Source organism: Eurosta solidaginis, chromosome X (assembly GCF_040869045.1).
Source record: "Eurosta solidaginis isolate ZX-2024a chromosome X, ASM4086904v1, whole genome shotgun sequence".
Taxonomy (NCBI): Eukaryota; Metazoa; Arthropoda; class Insecta; order Diptera; family Tephritidae; genus Eurosta; species Eurosta solidaginis.
The window spans coordinates 131,035,993-131,057,530 of record NC_090324.1 but is presented as its reverse complement, the minus strand read 5'-3'; the positions used below and the strand labels follow the sequence as shown (position 1 = coordinate 131,057,530).

The following is a 21,538-nucleotide window of genomic DNA, read 5'->3' as shown; positions in this document are numbered from 1 at the left end:
CATATAGAACTAAGGATTACTCCCTTTTAAAATACTCATTACCACCTTTCATTTGATACCCATATCGTACAAACACATTCTAGAGTCACCCCTGGCCCACCCTAATGGCGATATCTCGAAAAGGCGTCCACCTATAGACCTAATGTCCACTCCCTCTTAAAATGCTCAGTAACACCTTTCGTTTGATACCCATATCGCACAAACATTATAGAGTCACCCCTGGCCCACACTAATGGCGATATCTCGAAAAGACGTCCACCTATAGACCTAATGCCCACTCCCTCTTAAAATGCTCAGTAACACCTTTCGTTTGATACCCATATCGTACAAACACATTCTAGAGTCACCCCTGGCCCACCCTAATGACGATATCTCGAAAAGGCGTCCACTTATAGACCTAATGCCCACTCCCTCTTAAAATGCTCAGTAACACCTTTCGTTTGATACCCATATCGTACAAACATTCTAGAGTCACCCTTGGTCCACCTTTATGGCGATATATCGAAAAGGCGTCCACCTATAGAACTAAGGATTACTCCCTTTTAAGATACTCATTACCATCTTTCATTTGATACCCATATCATACAAACACATTCTAGAGTCACCCCTGGCCCACCCTAATGGCGACATTTCGAAAAGGCGTCCACCTATAGACCTATTGCCCACTCCCTCTTAAAATGCTCAGTAACACTTTTCGTTTTATACCCATATCGTACAAACATTCTAGAGTCACCCCTGGCCCACCCTAATGGCAATATCTCGAAAAGGCGTCCACCTATAGACCTAATGCCCACTCCCTCTTAAAATGCTCAGTAACACCTTTCATTTGATTCCCATATCGTACAAACACATTCTAGAGACACCCCTGGTCCACCTTTATGGCGATATCTCGAAACGGCGGCCACCTATTGACTAAGGATCACTCCTTTTCAAAATACTCATTAACAGCTTTCCTTTGATACCCATATCGTACGCACATATTCTAGAGTCACCCCTGGTCCACCTTTATGGCGATTTCTCGAAAAGGCGTTCACCTATAGAAATAAAGCCCATTCCCTTTTAAAATACTCATTACCACCTTTCATTTGATACCCATATCGTACAAACACATTCTAGAGTCACCCCTGGTCCACCTTAATGGCGATATCTCGAAAGGGCGTCCACCGATAGACCTAAGGCCCACTCCCTCTTAAAATGCTCAGTAACACCTTTCATTTGATACCCATATCGTACAAACAAATTCTAGAGTCAGCCCTGGTCCACCTTTATGGCGATATTCCTAAATGGCGTCCATCCATAGAACTATGGCCTACTCTCTCTTAAAATACTCTTTAATACCTTCCATTTGATACACATGTCATACAACCACATTCCAAGGTTACCCTAGGTTCATTTTCCTACATGGTGATTTTCCTTATTTTGTCTCCATAGCTTTCAACTGAGTATGTAATGTTCGGTTACACCCGAACTTAGCCTTCCTTACTTGTTTTAGTTACGCTGTGTTAGTATGGTGAGCGCAAGATATACACATTATTCATTTCTCTTTTCGCATAATTTTTCTAACTTAGATAAAGTTGGCATTGCCAGATTCGTACAAAAGGGTACTAAAATACCTTATTTTTTGCTCGCGATTTTAATGATGCAAATTAATAATCAAACTACTACATTAGAAAATTGCTTAAATACGTAAGTTTGTAAATTATGTGAGTTTTTTTGAATTCTTTTTCTTAGATGATTATATTAAGAATTTAAAAGAAAACAAGTAAGGAAGGTTAAGTTCGGGTGTAACCGAACATTACATACTCAGTTGAGAGCTATGGTGACAACATAAGGGCAAATAACCATGTAGGAAAATGAACCGAGGGTAATCCTGGAATGTGTTTGTATGACATGTGTATCAAATGAAAGGTATTAAAGAGTATTTTATGAGGGAGTGGGCCGTAGTTCTATAGGTGGACGCCATTTAGGGATATCGCCATAAAGGTGGATCAGGGTTGACTCTAGAATTTGTTTGTACGATAAGGGTATCAAATGAAAGGTGTTAATGAGTATTTTAAAAGGGAGTGATCCTTAGTTCCATAGGTGGACGCCGTTTCGAGATATCGCCATAAAGGTGGAACAGGGGTGACCCTAGAATTTGTTTGTACGATATGGGTATCAAATGAAAGGGGTTAATGAGCATTTTTAAAGGGAGTGGGCTTTTTATCTATAGGTGGACGCCTTTTCGAGATACCGCCATAAAGGTGGACCAGGGGTGACTCTAGAATGCGTTTGTACAATACGGGTATCAAACGAAAGGTGTTAATGAGTATTTCAAAAGGGCGTGGGGTTTAGTTCTATAGGTGGACGCCTTTTCGAGATATCGCCATTAAGGTGGACCAGGGGTGACTCTAAAATGTGTTTGTACGATATGGGTATCAAATTAAAGGTATTAATGAGGGTTTGAAAAGGGAGTGGTGGTAGTTGTATAGGTGGTCCTCTTTTCGAGATATCGACATAAAGGTGGACCAGGGGTGACTCTAGAATGCGTTTGTACAATATGGGTATCAAACGAAAGGTGTTAATGAGTATTTTAAAAGGGCGTGGGTCTTAGTTCTATAGGTGGACGCTTTTTCGAGTTTTCGCCATAAAGGTGGGCCAGGGGTGACTCTAGAATGTGTTTGTACGATATGGGTATCAAATTAAAGGTATTAATGAGGGTTTTAAAGGGAGTGGTGGTAGTTGTATAGGTGTTCGCCTTTTCGAGATATCGGCGTTTGTACAATATGGGTATCAAACGAAAGGTGTTAATGAGTATTTTAAAAGGGCGTGGGGCTTCGTTCTATAGGTGGACGCCTTTTCGAGATATCGCCATAAAGGTGGACCAGGGGTGACTCTAGAATGTGCTTGTACGATATGGGTATCAAATTAAAGGTATTAATGAGGTTTTTAAAAGGGAGTGGTGGTAGTTGTATAGGTGGTCGCCTTTTCGGGATATCGGCATAAAGGTGGACCAGGGGTGACTCTAGAATGCGTTTGTACAATATGGCTATCAATCGAAAGGTGTTAATGAGTATTTTAAAGGGAGATAGCCTTAGTCCTATAGGTGGATGCCTTTTCGAGATATCGCCATAAAGGTGGACCAGGGGTGACTCTAGAATGTGTTTGTACAATATGGGTATCAAACGAAAGGTGTTAATGTGTATTTTAAAAGGGCGTGGAGCTTAGTTCTATAGGTTAACGCCTTTTCGAGATATCGCCATAAAGGTGGACCAGGGGTGACTCTAGAATGTGTTTGTATGATATGGGTATCAAATAAAAGATATTACTGAAGGTTTTAAAAGGGAGTGGTGGTAGTTGTATAGGTGGTCGCCTTTTCGAAATATCGGCATAAAGGTAGACCATGGGTGACTCTAGAATGCGTTTGTACATTATGGGTATCAAACGAAAGGTGTTACTGAGTATTTTAAAAGGGAGTGGGCCTTAGTTCTATAGGTGGACGCCTTTTCGAGATATCGCCATAAAGGTGGACCAGGGGTGACTAGAATGTGTTTGTACAATATGGGTATCAAACGAAAGGTGTTAATGAGTATTTTAAAAGGGCGTGGAGCTTAGTTCTATAGGTTAACGCCTTTTCGAGATATCGCCATAAAGGTGGGCCAGGGGTGACTCTAGAATGTGTTTGTACGATGTGGGTATCAAATTAAAGGTATTAATGAGGGTTTAAAAGAGAGTGGTGGTAGTTGTATAGGTGGTCGCCTTTTCGAAATATTGGCATAAAGGTGGACCAGGGGTGACTCTAGAATGCGTTTGTACAATACGGGTATCAAATTAAGGGTATTAATGAGGGTTTTAAAAGGGAGTGTTGGTAGTTGTATAGGTGGTCGCCTTTTCGAGTTATCGGCATAAAGGTGTACCAGGGGTGACTCTAGAATTAGTTTGTACGATATGGGTATCAAATAAAAGGTGTTAATGAGTATTTTAAAAGTAAGTGATCCTTAGTTCCATAGGTGGACGCCGTTTCGAGATATCGCCAAAAAGGTGGACCAGGGGTGACCCTAGAATTTGTTTGTACGATATGGGTATCAAATGAAAGGGGTTGATGAGCATTTTAAAAGGGAGTGGACCTTAGTTCTATAGGTGGACGCCTTTTCGAGATATCGCCATAAAGGTGGACCCGGGGTGACGCTAGAATGCGTTTGTACAATATGGGTATCAAACGAAAGGTGTTAATGAGTATTTCAAAAGGGCGTGGGGCTTAGTTCTATAGGTGGGCGCCTTTTCGATATATCGCCATAAAGGTGGACCAGGGGTGACTCTAGACTTTTTTTGTACGATATGGGTATCAAATGAAAGGTGTTAATGAGTCTTTTTAAAAGGAAGTGAGCCTAAGTTCTATAGGTGGTCGACTTTTCGAGATATCGCCATATAGGTGGACCAGGGGTGACTCTAGAATATGTTTGTACGATATGGGTATCAAATGAAAGGTGTTAATGAGTCTTTTTAAAAGGAAGTGGGCCTTAGTTCTATAGGTGGTCGACTTTTCGAGATATCGCCATAAAGGTGGACCAGGGGTGACTCTAGAATATGTTTGTACGATATGGGTATCAAATGAAAGGTGTTAATGAGTATTTTAAAAGGGCGTGGGGCTTAGTTATATAGGTGGACGCCTTTTCGAGATATCGCCATAAAGGTGGACCAGGGGTGACTCTAGAATGTGCTTGTACGATATGGGTATCAAATTAAAGGTATTAATGAGGTTTTTAAAAGGGAGTGGTGGTAGTTGTATAGGTGGTCGCCTTTTCGGGATATCGGCATAAAGGTGGACCAGGGTGACCCGGAACATCATCTGTTGGATACCGCTAATTTATTTATATATATAATACCACGAACAGTATTCCTGCCAAGATTTCAAGGGTTTTTTATTTCGCCCTGCAGAACTTTTTCATTTCATTCTACTTAATATGGCAGGTGTCACACCCATTTTACAAAGTTTTTTTCTAAAGTTATATTTTGCGTCAATAAACCAATCCAAATGCCATGTTTCATCCCTTTTTTCGTATTTGGTATAGAATTATGGAATTTTTTTTGTTTTTGGTAATTTTCGATATCGAAAAAGTACAAAGTGAGTTCAGATAAGTACGTGAACTGAGTTTAGTAAAGATATATCGATTTTTGCTCAAGTTATCGTGTTAACGGCCGAGCGGAAGGACAGACGGAGACTGTGTATAAAAACTGGGCGTGGCTTCAGCCGATTTCGCCCTTTTTCACAGAAATAAGTTACTGTCCCAGAATCTAAGCTCCTACCAAATTTCACAAGGATTGGTAAATTTTTGTTCGACTTATGGCATTAAAAGTATCCTAGACAAATTAAATGAAAAAGGGCGGAGCCACGCCCATTTTGAAATTTTCTTTTATTTTTGCATTTTGTTCCACCATATCATTAATAGAGTTGAATGTTGACATAATTTACTTATATACTGTAAAGATTATAAATTTTTTGTTAAAATTTAACTTAAAAAATTTTTTTTTAAAAGTGGGCGTGGTCGTTCTCCGATTTTGCTAGTTTGCTAGGAATACATATAGTAATAGGAGTAACGTTGCTGCCAAATTTCATCATGATATCTTCAACGACTGCCAAATTACAGCTTGCAGAATTTCTAAATTACCTTCTTTTAAAAGTCGGCGGTGCCACGCCCATTGACCAAAATTTTACTAATTTTCACTTCAGCGTCATCAGTTCAACTCACCTACCAAGTTCCATCGCTTTATCCGTCTTTGGTAATGAATTATCGCACTTTTTCGGTTTTTCGAAATTTTCGATATCGAAAAAGTGGGCGTGGTTATAGTCCGATATTGTTCATTTTAAATAGCGATCTGAGATTAGTGCTCAGGAACCTACATACCAAATTTCATCAAGATACCTCAAAATTTACTCAAGTTATCGTGTTAACGGGCAGACGGACGGACGGACGGACATAGCTCAATCAAAATTTTTTTTCGATCCTGATGATTTTGATAAATGGAAGTCTATATCTATCTCGATTCCTTTATACCTGTACAACCAACCGTTATCCAATCAAAGTTAATATACTCTGTGAGCTCTGCTCAATATGAAAATGCTTAAATAATATTAGTTTTAAAAAACATTCATAGTTTTATGCAACCGAATTAGCCCGTAAATATATATATATTCTTCTTTGATCAGAATTCTAAATCTGTGTAAAAATGTCAAAAGGCAATTTTTTCGATAACTTTAAAATGCTTATTTTTAAAGAATTTTTGAATATTAGTTGCAACATAAGCTTTTATTTCACTTAGGATTAATTATGGTTAATTTTAAGTTTTTGGTTTATTTAATAAATATTGTCAATTTCAAAATGACTTGCTAAACTTTTATTATCTGATTCCTTGGCCTGATATTAGATAAGTATGGTAAGTGTTAGGGATTTCCATTTTTTGTTTTTAGTTATCGTATGGAAATCATGGTAGGGAGGGCGATTGTTGCAACAACACCATGCAACATGACACATACTGAAATCAAGGCGACGTCAAGACTTGTAAGCCAATGTAGGTATCCGCTTTCGTTTAGGTATCTTTTTTTATTCCTTGGCACGTTAAATAAAATATTTGTGCTGTAGTGTGAGCTTACAGCGAAAGATAGGAGCAAGAACTGCAACCCGTTAGCCGACGAGCAAGAGCCGGATTTGAAGACGTGCACCCGCTCCTTACTTTTTGCATATACTGTGCTTACTACGAAACGTTGCATGCTACATATGTTCCAACATGTGTTAACCCCACATATATTTTATCATCGCTATGGGCCAACGGTCCGCCAGAATTAGAAACCGATTAGCCTAAACTCACTGCTCGAATTGTAAATTTGTCTGAAAGACGGAAGTGTGCTTTGCTACCATCGACTTCAGTAAGGATACTTCGCTTAATTGCATTTACATCAACTTCTTTACAGCAATGCAGCGTGCATATGGCTACGTATATATGTTTTTTAAAAGAGCACGCTCTGACACCCTCACTGCGAATTATGCACAACAAGGAACCTGATATTTTCTGCATATTGTATAAAGGGACAATACATCAGTAACCTGTCACCATTTTTGGATATTTTGGGACTCATACCAAAGCAGCATTCTCTAACTAATTCCATAATTTTCCTAACTAATTCAATCATTTAGATACACGCTGGTCGTCTAGCATTATTGGCAGCAACAATACTGCCCCATGCGGAAAAAGGTGGTGAATCTTGACATAAGTTATTGTGTTCAACGTTTTAAGCTCAAACCAAAGATGTGAGGACAGGTTATGGGAAACTCAACCGAAGATCGTGTTCCACCTGGTCGACCGTTTCTCACTACCGCCCTTGGTTACTGCGGACCGCTTCAGTATCGATATGATATAAGAGGTCGAACAGCAAAAAAATTAGATATCTGCCTGTTTATATGCTTCTTTACGACAGCAGTACATTTGAAACTCGTTAAAGACTTGTCGGCAGATTAATTTTTGGTCACTTTGCGGCGATTTTATTCTACTCGTGGAAAAGCTATTGCCACGAACTTTGTCGGGGATAGAAACGAGATAGATGAATTCTGAAGAGTTTCCTTCGGCAGCAACACGTTGAAGACGTTCAACGCTAATGTATTATAGAAGGAATTGAATGAAAGTTCATACCACCCAGGTCCCCGCATTTTGGAGAGCTGTGGGAAGCATCGGTATAAATGGCGAAGAATTGGAAAACAATTGCTAAATTTTGAAAAACTTAGGACTATTTCGTGTTGTTTGTTCAAAGCCACTGTTTAACTAAGTGGCATCACCTACTGCACCTAATTGAACTTTGTAACAAAGCTCTCAATAAAGTTTAGGCATTCGCAATCAAATCGCGTGCAAATAAACATTTCTTTTAAGTGGCTTCTTTGTTGTTAGACATTCGAGCACAACCATTTTTGCGACACGACTACAATGGTAAAGTTGGGTAAAAAGCACATTTTATGGTACCTAATCTATTTTTACTAGAGGCTTAAGAACAACCTTTTCTTGTAACATGAAGGTATTATAAACCAGAAATAAAAAAACGAGGGAGGTGCCAGGAACCGCTTGACGTTTTTCCATTGCAGCATATTGTGTGCGCTTTATTAATCAGATCTACTGCAGGATTGCATAAAAACGCTTGAATAGTTAACTAAAAAGAGGAGAATCATGCAAACTTCCAAATTGCGCCCAATAAACCCACCCACATGCAAAATAAATTGTGTACTCTCTTTTCCGAACAGTCCTTGTTTTTCGATTATGCATATTCACACTCAAAAAAAACTTTCCAAACATTTCCTCAAAAACTAGGATGGATGGATTTCTAGTCGAGGTCCGCAACTTTACAGCCGAGTTCTCTTATTCACTGTGCTAACTCGTACAGGTAAATATTGTGAGAAATATTCAATCAAATATTTTTCAGTTTTCACCAATAAACAAAAATAATAATTGAATAAAAGTTATTATTTACCGGTGTTAAGCTCATTAATTCTTAAAAAACGTATGTATATTTGTAATTGGTTATAGCGTCATTGGTGTATTCAATGAACATAGAAACATATAAATATTTAAACTGAGTTCAAGTTTAAAAATAGTACACAAATAATCTTCTGCAGTGAAGAAGAGTAGTATAGTAACAATACAAAAAAGCGCACCCTGTACAAATTAATCTAAAGACATAGGGCCGATTTCACCAACTCGAATTAACTTAGTTAAGTCATATTTTTTAATTTTTCTGTTTCACCACCAATGCTTAGCTAAGTCGCAAATTAGCCTACCTGCCAGCTGGCTTATTCTCGACTTTCAACAGTGTTGCTGTAGTACAAATTTTGAGTCGAATTAAATGCCAGTATTGATACTAATTTCATTATGCAAATATAGCAGCCCCGCTATTGGAACATCAGCAATTTCTCTGAAGTGGCTTATTTGTGTTCTCGGTGGAAAAATTGTAAAAAGTTTAATGGATCTTCGAGGTTCTGGTGAAAATGATTGCGACTTTGAAGCTCTGCAGGTAATCGTGCTTCGACGAAAAAGAAAAATTAAAGAGCGTCCTGCCTTTTTTCATTATTACGACGATGTTGACTTTCGCGAATGATTTCGTATGTGCAAAGATGCTGCTTGGTTTGTTTTTTCTTTAATATAAGACTAAATTTATCTTGGAGCACGGTAAGTTTACATCATCTATAATATAAAAATATGTCGAGTTATCCTTCCTGACGCTATAACTCCAGAACGCACGAACCGAGGTTTATAGCAAAGAAAATTCAGGATCGACGCGCAGGGTCTCGAGATATAGGCCAAAACGTGGACCCGGGTACCCGTAGAATGTGTTTATAGAATATGGATATCAAGTGAAAGCTGCTGATGAGTGCTTTAGTAGAGGGTAATTTTCATACCCCTGGGTGACTAGGGTCTCGAGATATAGGCCAAAACGTAGACCCGGGTACCCCTGGAATTTGTTTATAGGATATGGATATCAAATAAAAGCTGTTGATGAGTGCTTAGTAGAAGGTAATTTTCATACCCCTGGGTGACTAGGGTCTCGAGATATAGGCCAAAACGTGGACCCGGGTACCCCTAGAATGTGTTTATAAATTATGGATAACAAATGAAAGCTATTGATGAGTGCTTTAGTAGAGGGTAATTTTCATACCCCTGGGTGACTAGGGTTTCGAGATATAGGCCAAACGGGGACCCGGGTACCCCTAGAATGTGTTTATAAAATATGGATAACAAATGAAAGCTGTTGATGAGTGCTTTAGTAGAGGATAATTTTCATACCCCTGGGTGACTAGGGTCTCGAGATATAGGCCAAAGCGTGGGCCCGTGAGTGTTTTTACATTATGGGTATCAAATTGAATCTGTTGATGAGTGCTTTAGTACAGGGTAGTTTTCATACCTATTGGTGGCTAGGGTCTTGATATATAGGCCAAAATGTGGGCCCGGATACACCTAGGATGTGTTTTTACATTATGGTATCAAATTGAAGCTGTTGCTGTATGATTTAGTACAGAGGGCCCGTGAGTGTTTTTACATTATGGGAATCAAATTGAAGCTGTTGATGAGTGCTTTAGTACATGGTAGTTTTCATACCTATTGGTGACTAGGATCTCGAGAAATAGGCCAAAACGTGGATCAGGGTAACACTAGGATGTGTTTTTACATTATGGATATCAAATTGAAGCTGTTGATGTGTGCTTTAGTACAGAGTAAGTTTTATGCTGCTGGGTGGCTAGGGTCTCGAGATATAGGTCAAACCCCCTAGAATGCGTGTGTATTATGGATATCAAATAAAAGCTGCTGCTGAGAGCTTTAAAGTAATTTTCATTGTGATATTCGAATTAGTCGCATCCACCTGACAAAACTGATAAATATGCATGCGAAGCCGAAATAAAGACATGAATTAATAATACCCACATACCTATTTACATACGTCCTATTCGATTTGCCTGAAATTTCGTATATCAAAATGCCTATATTAGTATTTACGGTGCCTTTTTACGGGAAGTATACCAGAGACGGACTGGGACTGGGATTAGGACTAGGACTGGGACTAACACTGAGACTCAGGCTCGGAGTGGGAATGGGACTGAGACTCGGAATGGGACTGGAACAAAATACATAACACCCTCTGCGACTGGCAATAAGATATGAAGAAGAATGAGAAAAACTTGAGAGAAGAGAAAAGAGAGAAGGAGAAAGAGACTGAGATAGATTGAGACGAAGATGGAGATAGATGAAGTGGAAAATAGGGAGGGAGGAGTGAATACAATGATTAGGAAAAAGTGTAGAGGGCGAGGGCAGAGTTAGACGGAAAAACTTATTAAAATGTATGCAGATAGACCAAATTTAGGGCAGAACAACGTCTGCCGGGTCTGCTAGTATTTTATAAATGTTGCCCTAAATTACTTCTTCGTTGACAGCAACAACGCAATGCAGCCACATCAAATGTTTTTCATTGCACTCCGGTTCTATGCTTCAGGATTTTTTCAGGAAATTGTGGCAGAACTTTCTGGAGTTTCACAAGCAAATGCCTCACGTGCAATTACGCTAGTTTCCTACCATCTAGCATCCTTGCGACCTGATTTTGTGAAATTTCCTCAAACGGAACAGGATCGCTTGGAAAAACAGGCTGCTTTTAAAGAAAAGGCAAATTTTCCGCGTGTAATTGGTGCAATGGACTGCACCCAAAACGTTGACCCGGGTACCCCTAGAATGTGTTTATAGAATATGGATATCAAGTGAAAGCTGCTGATGGGTGCTTTAGTAGAGGGTTATTTTCATACCCCTGGGTGACTAGGGTCTCGAGATATAGGCCAAAACGTGGACCCGGGTACCCCTAGAATGTGTTTATAGGATATGGATATCAAATGAATTCTGTAGATGAGTGCTTTAGTTAAGGGTAATTTTCATACCCCTGGGTGACTAGGGTCTCGAGATATAGGCCAAAACGTAGACCCGGGTACCCCTAGAATGTGTTTATAGGATATGGATATCAAATAAAAGCTGTTGATGAGTGCTTAGTATAGGGTAATTTTCATACCCCTGGGTGACTAGGGTCTCGAGATATAGGCCAAAACATGGACCCGGGTACCCCTAGAATGTGTTTATAAAATATGGATAACAAATGAAAGCTGTTGATGAGTGCTTTAGTAGAGGGTAATTTTCATACCCCTGGGTGACTAGGGTCTCGAGATATAGGCCAAACGTGGACCCGGGTACCCCTAGAATGTGTCTAAAAAATATGGATAACAAATGAAAGCTGTTGATGAGTGCTTTAGTGGAGGATAATTTTCATACCCCTGGGTGACTAGGGTCTCGAGATATAGGCCAAAACATGGACCCGGGTACCCCTAGAATGTGTTTATATAATATGGATAACAAATGAAAGCTGTTGATGAGTGCTTTAGTAGAGGGTAATTTTCATACCCCTGGGTGACTAGGGTCTCGAGATATAGGCCAAACGTGGACCCGGGTACCCCTAGAATGTGTTTAAAAAATATGGATAACAAATGAAAGCTGTTGATGAGTGCTTTAGTGGAGGATAATTTTCATACCCCTGGGTGACTAGGGTCTCGAGATATAGGCCAAAACGTGGGCCCGTGAGTGTTTTTACATTATGGGTATCAAATTGAAGCTGTTGATGAGTGCTTCAGTACAGGGTAGTTTTCATACCTATTGGCGACTAGGGTCTCGAGATATAGGCCAAAACGTGGATCAGGGTAACACTAGGATGTGTTTTTACATTATGGATATGAAATTGAAGCTGTTGATATGTGCTTTAGTACAGAGTAAGTTTTATGCTGGTGGGTGACTAGGGTCTCGAGATATAGGTCAAACCCCCTAGAATGTGTGTATTATGGATATCAAATGAAAGCTGTTGCTGAGATCTTTAAAGTAATTTTCATTGTGATATTCGATTTAGTCGCATCAACCTGACAAAACTGATAAATATGCATGCGAAGCCGAAATAAAGACATGAATTAATAATACCCACATACCTATTTACATAGGTCCTATTCGATTTGCGTGAAATTTCGTATATCAATATGCCTATATTAGTATTTACGATGCCTTTTTACGGGAAGTATACCAGAGACGGACTGGGACTGGGATTAGGACTAGGACTGGGACTGACACTGAAACTCAGACTCGGAGTGTGACTGGGACTGAGACTCGGAATGGGACTGGAACAAAACACATAAAACCCTCTGGGACTGGCAATAAGATATGAAGAAGAATGAGAAAAACTTCAGAGAAGAGAAAAGAGACAAGGAGAAGGAGACTGAGAAAGAGATAGAGTGAGACGAAGATGGAGATAGATGAAGCGAAAAATAGGGAGGGAGGAGTGAATACAAAGATTAGGAAAAAGTGTAGAGGGCGAGGGCAGAGTTAGACGGAAAAAACGTATTAAAATGTATGAAGATGGACCAAATTTAGGGCAGAACAACGTCTGCCGGGTCTGCTAGTATTTTATAAATGTTGCCCTAAATTACTTCTTCGTTGACAGCAACAACGCAATGCAGCCACATCAAATGTTTTTCATTGCACTCCGGTTCTATGCTTCAGGATTTTTTCAGGAAGTTGTGGCAGAACTTTCCGGAGTTTCAAAAGCAAATGCCTCACATGCAATTACGCTAGTTTCCTAGCATCTAGCATCCTTGCGACCTGATTTTGTGAAATTTCCTCACACGGAACAGGAGCGCTTGGAAACACAGGCTGCTTTTCAAGAAAAGTCAAATTTTCCGCGTTTAATTGGTGCATTGGACTGCACCCATGTTAAAATCAAATCCCCAGGTGAATATGCGTGAATAGTAATTGGAAAACAATATCTCTATATTAATTTATATACGCTTCCCAAGGCAGCCGGTTCTGTCCGGCTCTCATTTCAGTGTAATCCCATTTAATTTGATGCGTCCCTCCCACAAATTGTCATCCTCCCATCAGATCCTTGCAGCGGGGCTGCGCCATACTCTCCTGCTCCGGGAAGGTATAGAACCCCAAGGGCGCCCTGCAGTCTACGCTTATGCGGCCCTCACTACCTTCCAGCAGCTCTACTGCTCAACAAACCACGCCCCACGGCGCCACCAGCTCATACGGCCGCTTCCACTCATGATTACAATCTCCGTAGTTGAGTTGGTAGCAATGCGAGCATCAGCACTCGCCCCCGTCTTCTTCTCCCCTCTTAGAACCAACGGCCTTAACAACCCTCTCATTATGGTCCACCCCTGTTGAAACAGCATGTTTCCTTGGACTCCCGTTAGAGGATACTGATGACAAATTGTGATCGGTCGCAACTATTGCATGGGGCGAGGCACTGCTACAACAACAACAATAACATTAATTTATATACAGGTGGTGATGATGGGGAAGTCTTTCGAAATAGAAAAAGGTTTTTTTCTTTCAATGTGCAGACAATATGCGACAGCAAAATTAATTTATTGGATATTGTAGCTCGATGGCCAGGATCTGTGCATGACTCAAGCATTTTTCGGAATTCGCGCACTTCCTATCGGCTTGAAAATGGGGAGTTCCAGAATGGCCTAATTGTTGCTGATAGTTGCTATGAAAACTCGAGCGTCGTGTTGACACCTATTTGAAATTGTACAAATAGAGCAGAAAATTTGTATAATGAGTCGCATATCAGAACACGTAATTGCATCGATCGCGCATATGGTGTGTGGAAACGTAGATTTCCTTTGCTATCAATGGGCATTCGAATAAAAGTCACTAGAGTTACTTACATTATTGTAGGAGCAGCAGTATTGCATAATGTTTGCATTCGCTTTAATGATAAATCGGCACCACAACTTTCACCTGAAGTTAACGATGCTGTAATTAATGTTGTAACAGTCCCGCCAAATCGCTCAAATTAAGGGTGATCTCGAAATGACCATACCAGAAGAGCAATAATAGATACATATTTTGCTCGCGTGTGACTTCATAATAATTTGCAATAATAAGGCAATATTAAAGTATATTTTGCTTGCCCAACATATTCATATATCCTTTAATGATGCGAAACAAAATTTTGAATACATATTTTCAATGGTAGTCACCCATGGCCATGAGCGAACATATTTAGTGGAAGAGAAAATTCTGCATCCAAATGTAACCCGTCAGGGTGATATCGATATTTTCCAGCATAATGGTTACCGAACCAAATTTAGTACAACGCGCCAACATTTCAAAAACTGAAAAACTTCCAGCAACCGATTGATAACAACACTATATTCGATGGCATTGCGGCCAATCACAAGCAGCAGCAGCTCGATAATGAAAATACTGTAAAGTCAACAAAAGCCTTTGACATTCCTAAAGGAGAACGTAAGTAGAAATGCATTTCTGTATTTTCTTTTTAGAATAAATTGTATTATTTCTTCACAGATCCATTCTATTAAAGCTAACTGGAAAACACCAACGCTACCACGTGAACTCAATTCTTTCATGGCAGATATGTCGCTGAAGCCAGAAGTCGAAGCAATGCTTATATGTGATGTCGCATCAATATTCAAAGAATCACATGAGCTTATGGTTACAGAACTTCGAAAATTAATCAAAGATAAAATACATATGCTGGGCAAGTAAATAAATCGCCGTGGTTCAAAGATGGAGCTGAATGCTGCTGCTACGCGCCATATTCGTGTTCTTTTTTGCTATGCAAATCAAGTAAAGAGATAAAAATTGCATGTAGAAACTTTGGTTGACAACGATATGCCTGGTATGCCGCGTGCTATGAAAAAATCTGGAAAACTACTAAAAGCGATTAAAGCACGTTTGAAGGGTAAAGAAGGGGGTATACGTGGTAATTTTATGGGTAAAATTGTTGATTTCTCAGCACGTACTGTCATAACACCAGATCCAAATTTGCGTATCGATCAAGTCGGTGTGCCACGTTCAATTGCACAAAATTTAACATTTTCAGAATTGGTTACACCATTCAATATCGATCGAATGCAAGAGTTAGTATGGCGTGGTAATTCTCAATATTCTGCCGCTAAATATATTGTACGTGATAATGGTGAGCATATAGATTTGCGTTTCCATCCTAAACCTGCAGAATTGCATTTACAATGTGGCTATAAAGTCGAAAGACATTTACACGATGAGGATTTTGTTATTTGCAATCGTCAACCCACCCTACATAAAATGAGTATGATGGGACATCGCGTCAAAGTGCTGTCTTGGTCAACATCCCGTATAAATTTGTCATGCACATCACCATATAATTCTGATTTTGATAGTGATGAAATGAATTTGCATGTGCTAAAATGTATGGAGACGCGTGCTGAGATGGAGAATACACATATAACACCTAAGCAAATTAATATTTCTGGCCGTTTCTACGGTAATATTCAAGCTCTTATTAACAATTGGTTGTTATTGGAAGGTCACAATATCGGCATTGGTGATACAGTTGTTGATCCTCAAACATATAATGCAGGTGGCAATTAAGAAAGCCAAATATGATGCCATAACCGTTATTCAAAAAGCGCACAACATGGAATTGGAACCAACACCTGGCGCATTAAATCACTTGCAATACAATTTCTTTTTATATCTTAAACTTGTTTTTCACTTACAGGTAATACTTTGCGTCAAGCTTTCGAAAATCAAGTCAATCGTAACTAAACGATGCTCGTGAAAAAACTGTTCCATTATTAATATCTCACAGGTTATTGCTTGTGTGGGTCAAGAACGTTGAGGGTAAACGTATATCATATGATTTTCGCAAACGTACTTTGACATATTTCATTAAAGACGATTACGGTCCTGAGTCACGTGATTTCGTAGAAAATTCATACATTGCCGGTCTAACGCCATCAGAATTCTATTTTCATATTATGGGTGGTCGTGAAGGTCTTATCGATACTGCTGCATTTGGTTACATCCAACGTCGTCTAATAAAGGCTATGGAGTCTGTTATGGTTAACTATGATGGCACAGTACGTAACTCTGTGGATCATTGTGATTCAGTTGCGTTATGGCGAAGATGGTTTGGCTGGTGAAACAGTAGAATTTCAAAATCTACCTACCGTTAAGCTATCGAATAAAACATTACAGAAAAGATTCTAATTTTATTGTTCAAATGAACGTTATATTCGTAAAGTTTTTGCAGATGATGTAATTAAAGAGTTGAGCGAAAGCGGTAAGGCATTGCCCGAATTGGAAATTGAATGGGATCAATTGTGTCGCGATCGTGAAACGCTGCGTGTAATTTTCCCCAATGGTGATTCGAAGGTAAAGCGCATTGCTTACTTGAGAGATTGAAACACGATTTCAACAAGCACAAGCGAATCCTGCTTAAATGGTGGGTGCTTTGGCTGCACAGAGTTTGGGTGAACCTGCTTACAGGTGCGTAATTATTGTGTGTTCATAAATATTTGTCTTACTTATTTTTTTTATTTGTATTGTAGATGACACTCAACATTTTCCATTTTGCGGGTGTATCATCGAAGAACGTAACAATGGGTGTACCTCGCCTCAAGGAAATTATTAATATTTCTAAAAAAAACCAAAGGCTTCCTCACTAACTGTTTTCCACACAGGCGGTGCTGAGAAAGCAAAGAATGTGCTGTGCCGTTTAGAACACACCACATTGTGTAAAGTAACAGCTATCACAGCCATTTACTATGATTCCGATCCACAGCGAGCTGTGATTTCAGAAGATCAAGAATTCGTGAATGTTTACTATGAAATGCCCGATTTTGACCCAACACGCATTTCACGCTATTACGTGTTGAATTGGATCGTAAACGTCCATATTATAGATAAGAAATCAACCATGGAACAAATTGCTGAAAAGATTAATGCTGGTTTTGGTGATGATTTGAATTGTACTTCCAATGACGATAATGCAGATAAATTAGTACTTCGCATACGTAATATGAACAATGAAGAAACCAAGTTCCAAGATGAAGATGAGGCCGTCGATAAAATGGAGGATGATAAGTTTTTGCGTTGTATTGAAGCAAATATGCTTTCAGACATTTATTTATTTGGATTAAGGAAAGAAATAAAGGAAAAAAGAAAAAAAATTGCTGTCTTCTCACTAAACTCCATGTGGAATCTAGGTATGAAAATCCAGCAATAAGAGTTGTGCCCTATTTTGTTAGTTCACTACAACAAATTTGCCACTAACTGGCCAAGACATTTGAGACCGTTTTTGACGACAGCTAACAATTTTCAATCTTCTCGTATAAACGGATACAATCTGCATCTTGATAAAAAATAGATACCATCTCTTCGCCTTCTTCACTGCTTTGTAAGCAAATTCGACACATTGACAGTCAATTGTCAATTCTTAATGTGAAGTTAACTGAAGTTTCCTGCTCATAGCTTGCCAAACTTATGCCGAGGAGATATCCCGTTTAGAAAAGCTTTTCCTATGTATGTTGGTGCTTTTCCCCGTGAATCTACGATCTCCATACCATGGCGACCGACGTACATTTAGGGATTCAAGGGGTTGGTTGAGCGCAATACATAGCTCTACAGCTATGGAGTTTAGAATACATCCGCGATAAGGTATGCCTGAAGGTTGTAGGGGTCAAGAACCCCTCCCCTGGCGGTTGGGTTATTACCTGAACGTAGAGGACTCATATCCGACAAAGTGCTGGCCATATCCGAATTACTCCCCCAAAGAGAGAGCGAGTTTATTTGCGGTTAAAACAGCTTCTTCCAGTGGGTAATCTTTAGGCTTGGCGACCATATCGGGGACGCATAGCATGCAATCGGCTGACCAATTGCTTTGTAAGTGGTAATAAGCGTTTCTTTATCTTTCCCCAAAGTACTGCCAGCAAGAGATTTGAGGATTTTATTACGGCTCTGGATTTTCGGTACAATTGCGGCTGCATGCTCACCAAAATGTAGATCCTGATCGAACGTCAGCCTCAAGATTGTGGGGTGTAGGACAGTCGGTAGCGTAGTGCCATTGACGTGGACGTTCAAAATGGTCGACATTTGGGACGTCCATGTTGTAAATAAGGTCGCCGATGATTTAGTCGGTGATAATGTCAGGTTTCGCGAGGTGAAGAAACTGGAGAAATTTGTGTTTAAATAGCTCATCGATCTGTGGGCCTGGGCCTGTGGCCATTATTGTGCAGTCATCGGCGTAGGAAACGATAGTAACTCCTTCTGGTGGCGAAGGTATCTTTGATATGTAGAAGTTAAACAATAGTGGGGATAGGATACCGCCCTGTGGCACCCCTTGTTTAAGTCACCTTGGTTTAGATGTTTCGTTTCGAAATTGCACGGATGCCTGCCGTCCACCGAGATAATTTGCTGGAAGGGTAGACCCTTCCAGGTCTTGCAGTAACGTGCCATGGTTGACCGTATCAAAAGCTTTTGATATGTCTAGCGCAACGAGTACTGTTCTATGGTGGGGGTTTTGATTTAAGCCGCAATTTATCTGGGTGCTAAAGGCATTTAGCGCAGTGGTAGTGCTGTGTAGTTTTCTAAAGCCATGCCGATGAGAGGCTAGTGGCGAATTTGCTTGAAATGGGGCAGTAAAATGGCTTCAAGCGTCTTAGTTACTGGCGATAGGACTCTCCTATGTTAGCTGGTTTCCCAGGCTTTAGTTGCGGGACCACGTTGGCCATTTTCCATTTTTCGGGAATGATAAAAGTGGAAAGAAACAGGTTGAAGACATGTGCTAAATATTTAAAACCCTCATTTGTTAGGCTTTTAAGCATCGGCATGGCTATGCCGTCAGGGCCCACCGCTTTAGATGGTTTAGCTCGACCGATGGCATCCTCAACCTCTTTGGCAGTGATGGTAATTGGGGACGCGCTGAATTTGTGTTTGTGCGCGTGTCTGTTGGGCCTCCGTCTAGCTTTGTCAACCGTAGAATGCATTATATATTGTCGGCAAAAGGCGCTCGCGCATTTTTTCGCATCCGACAGCACTTTATCGCCAAAGGCGATGGAAATTTTGTCATTGTGCTTGGACGGATTCGATATCTGGCGAACTGTGACAGCTTCCTACCATACGAGTGGGGGCGTCTCCGTTTATTGTGCAGAACGTCGTTTCTTCTATTTGATCCGCCAACATCTCACCTCTCTTCTGCTGTCCGCCTGCAAGTTTGAATGCCATAGGTCGTGATGGGCATTGAAATCGCCTAAGATAATGCGATTGTCGCCAGTGAGTAACGCACTAATATTAGGGCGGTATTCAATGGGGCAGCAGGTGGCAGGAGGGATGTAGATGTTGATAATTTCTAGGTTTACATCGCCTGACCGGACAGATAAGCCATGACGTTCCAGGACATTGTCCCTGCGGCTGATGTCGGGATCAAATATATGATATTGCACTGAGTGGTGTATGATAAACGCGAGACCGCCTCCATTCCCGCTCTCGCGATCTTTTCTATGGACATTGTACCCAGAACAGGTCTGCAGAGCAGATCTTGCTGTGAGTTTAGTCTCTTGAATCGCAGCAATGCGGATGTTGTGTCGCTTCATGAAATCGACTATCTCCGTGATATTACCAGTTAATCCATTACAGTTTAACTGCAGAATTTTGAAGTGCAACGGGGGAGACGTCGTCACTCTAGGAGTGCATAAATCAAAAGTACCTATAATTAAAAACTTTGTTTCAAATATCACACTTTTCAAATATTTAAAAAATATATATCAAACTACACAGGAATAACGTACGAGTATGTATATATGAGTTTTGAAGTTTGGAAAAATGGCACGAAAGTTTTATTTACATGTGAAATTTCGCTTCTAATCTTAAGAGCCTCCATTAACTTGAAAGTCCATTAACCGACAAACTAAAACAATTTTAAATATTGGTAGTTAACAATTAATTATTGGAAGTTATTAGCGCAAACAACTTTTTTCGAAACGTTGTAAACTTGTTTCCGTCAGTTGAGTGGTCGATTTTTTTTAACGTAGAGTTGAGCTAACTGCCCAGTGAAATGTTTTTTCTTAAATTATTTTCACACTTCATTAAAATATTATAAGTAAAAGTCTTATTCATATCCAACAATTTAAAATGTTCAGGAACTATCAATAAACGCGTTGAGGAAATGTATCGGAATAAAATTATGCTCAGTGATTTGACGTAACATTAATACTATGGGTGGGTTATTAATACTCAACGGTACCTTCAGAAATTTATCAACCAACAATTGATCAGCAGTTGTGTTTACTGCAAGCGCACATTGCTAATTCTTCTAGAAATCTGGTAGCATATTGCAACCCTTAAGTGGTCGGGAAAACAAAGGGAGTGTATAGACTTTAGCATTAATCTCTAATATCCCTTTAAGGAATTTACTTGGAACGGTGAATGTTATAACAAAGTTTTATATCTAACTAGTAAAAATTTGTGTAAAATCTTTTCTATAAAATATTCGACAAAGCAAATCAGACACGATAGAGAACGGTTTGGTAATATAAATTTCCTTGTAAGCTTACACAAAACAAAGCTGGGTTTTATTCACAAAGGCATGTTTATTCTTTATACGGATAAACATCTGTGTATATACATATGTACATACGAGCCGATAGCCATAGCAGCTAGTGCTTGTTTGTCAGGCTCAAAAATTTATTATATAATATTAATAATAATAATACTTGAACCCTCTAAAACTGTCCAGCAAACATTGTCTCTAACGGTAGAGAATTTTTATGTGGGCACGTTTCTATTTAATGAAATTTCGACTCGAGAAAATTTTTAGAGAACTACATTAGTAATGACTTGGGAATGATTGGAGAACTATTGAAAATCGAATTAATATTAGAAACTCATTAGAGAAATACATTGGAGTTCGATTGGAGAACCATAATTTTTCTCGAACTGATAATTACTCCCATTATGTTTGGGAATGCTATATTTCTCCAGAGCTTCTCGATTCGTCCTCTAATATTGTAAGATCAAGAACAAGGATAGTTATCTAATCTTTATCTCCTTTAGCCTTTATCTAACCTCGGTGTTTGTTGGGTATTCAATACTATGTGCTGTGACTTATAAACATTGAAGAAGCCCGCGGCGAAGCACTGCTACTACAACAACA

General features: G+C 39.6%; 1 protein-coding gene and 1 pseudogene across 1 annotated transcript in view; both read left to right on the top strand.

The window, feature by feature from the left end:
- LOC137235157 (DNA-directed RNA polymerase II subunit RPB1-like) overlaps window positions 1-21,538 on the top strand; it is a 31,723-nt pseudogene that overhangs the window by 6,859 nt on the left and 3,326 nt on the right.
- LOC137235148 (glutamate receptor ionotropic, kainate 1-like) overlaps window positions 20,726-21,538 on the top strand; it is a 2,828,327-nt gene continuing 2,827,514 nt past the window's right edge. The window contains exon 1 of the mRNA XM_067758305.1: window positions 20,726-20,912. The gene's annotated coding sequence lies outside the window, so the exon portion shown is untranslated. The remainder of the gene's footprint in view (window positions 20,913-21,538) is intronic.